This window comes from Berghia stephanieae, chromosome 2 (assembly GCF_034508935.2).
Source record: "Berghia stephanieae isolate SIO BIC M18660-M18661 chromosome 2, UCSD_Bste_1.3, whole genome shotgun sequence".
Lineage (NCBI taxonomy): Eukaryota > Metazoa > Mollusca > Gastropoda > Nudibranchia > Aeolidiidae > Berghia > Berghia stephanieae.
This window is the reverse complement of record NC_088361.1, coordinates 106,349,355-106,351,854: the sequence shown is the minus strand read 5'-3', so window position 1 is coordinate 106,351,854 and position 2,500 is coordinate 106,349,355.

The following is a 2,500-nucleotide window of genomic DNA, read 5'->3' as shown; positions in this document are numbered from 1 at the left end:
TCTTAAGATGACGCCAATATCATTGAGGCAACATGCCCTACCTTTGTTTGCAGTATAGAAAAAAATTGTCATAAATTCATGACTTGTGAAAATAGTTTCATGAATTGATTTAAATCTTTTTGTTTTACTCTGTCCTTTTGGTTTTCTGATTGTCATTAAGAGGGTTCTTGGTCCAGTAGTTAGCGCAATTTTGGCAGAACTAACTCCGACGATTTTGTTAAAATTTGCGCGCAGAATTTTAGGTCATTTATTTACTAAACACAACTGAACTATTTTTAATCATTAATTATTGGTTGGAAAAGAAAATCTCTAGAATGTGTATAGATTCGTATATTGGTCTAATGTCACCAAACTTGCACAATGGCATAGCGAGGAGACCCCACTCGCAAAAGTAACTTGGGACCATGTTTGGAGCACTCCCAAAGCGAATGATGTTGTGATTTATACAAAAGTTCTAATGTATAAAACTGGGGCAACTTTGGGGTCTGGTTGACGTGCACATATTTGCAGGTCTTATAGTCTAACGCAATTATGGGCTTGATTTAACATTGTTGTAATAGACGATATTATGCGTTGGTTTGAGAGTATAATTTGTTCCATAACGACAATGAGCCCATTAGAATTCGAGTAGTCAGAACTGCAAATAAGTACACGTTGGGTTAATTCAATAGAAATTTCATTGCCCGAGTATGAGTCTTGGTGGTTCTTAACACGCCTTTGTTGTTTTTTTGTTTTTTTTTTTTTTTTGGTTTTTTTGCCCGATAATTGACTCAAGTTTGGGAATTCCCGCTCAGTTTTCCTATTTATAACACACCCATCCCTGATAAGTGCTCGTCAAAGCACTTCAATAATTATCCTTTGAAACGATTTAACAGTACGATTTTATTACACAGCATTAGGTTCTGGCTTGTGAGAGAATCAAACCACATCCTATCAGTCCGTAAACACTTTTTTTGGCATTCCACTTACTTTGTTTCACAACAGGGCCCGTTTTCACGAACAAGGACTAGATTTAGATATTTACTAGTCTAGTAAATGACTAGCTAGTCTTAAGCCCAAGCGAACCAATGACTAAAAAAATCTGATTTCATGAACGCTTTCTAGTCTCGGACTAGCTAGTCTCTTGCCTAGAAGTCGGCGTTATAAGGACGGTGACTAATTCGGTTATTTTGTGCTGGTAACATCACCTCTGAAGTACACGAGGCAATAAGATACACCCGCCTTCATACTTACAACGCGAAAGATTTCCAAAGAGAAAATTAGCAACACACGTGATATTGACTGTCGAATGTTATAGTCTGCAATGATGTCCACCGTCGATGTCAATTCTATATTTAGGCCAATGGCAGTTTGATTGAGACTCGATGTATACGGAGATTGAAAATCAAAGAAATTGAACCCCCCCAAAAAAAAAGAAATAAACAAAGAAAAGAGAAGGTATGTTCTGATTGATGACATTATCATTATGTCAACGGAATAATTTTTCTCTCCACTGCACTTTCTTATCATTTTTTTTTTTTTTCCTTAGGCGCAAACCCTTCGATTTCGAAGTCTCTCGTTCACTCTCTCACGAGCCGATAAATGCCGATAAATTCAGGGCTTTTTAAAAAGTTTTTACTCACAAAAATGTGTAATTTTGACGAACTGCACTTATCTTATAGTTTTTTAAAGCCAGTGTCAATGGCAACAGGACACTTTTTGCCTCTGTCATTCGTAACCCATGTATTTTCTTTCCAAATCGAAGCGCACTCAATCTATAAATAGCTGCTATCTTGTTGACGCTATGACGTCTCCTAGTAACTAGTCTCAGACTTAAGCAAGAAGTCTTGCCTCAGCAAATGACTAAAACTTAGTCCGAAAGTGCCGTGATTTTAGTCTCGGACTTGCTTAGTCAGCTCACATGAAATCCGATTTTTTCAAGTCGTCAGAGATAGCCAGAGACTGAGTGCTAGTCCGCGTACATGAAAACGGCCCCGGTCATCAGTCGGATTGCCTCAACAATATCTACAATCACCTTACCCGCATTTGAAGGGGGGGGGGGGGGGGGTGATGGCCTTTTAGAAAATGCATTGGGTTTTACAATTCCTTCGTTGTCGAGAGATTGGACGAGCAATCTTTTTTACCCCACTCACCATCTATAGTGACATCAATCAACGTCATTGCCTTCATTTAAAAAGGGGACGTGACTCACGTTTTGAATATGGTTATTATTTCCTCATATCTATGCCGAATCGTTTTGCAATTCGTCAAAAGTTCAAGTGCTATTAGAGTCTGGGACCTCGCGACAGAACAAAGCAAAACAAACAATACAAATAAAATAAAGAAATAAATTTCAAAAGAAATTTGATCCGGGTGTGTGCAAAGCGTAAATATCTATATCAAAGGACTCAAACTGTCTCCTTGAGGGGATCCAATTGAGGTTGATATTGTTGTAAAGTCTCTGCCGGATTGAAATTGTAATGTAGTATTTGATAAATGTTTGCTTAAATTAAAAACATGT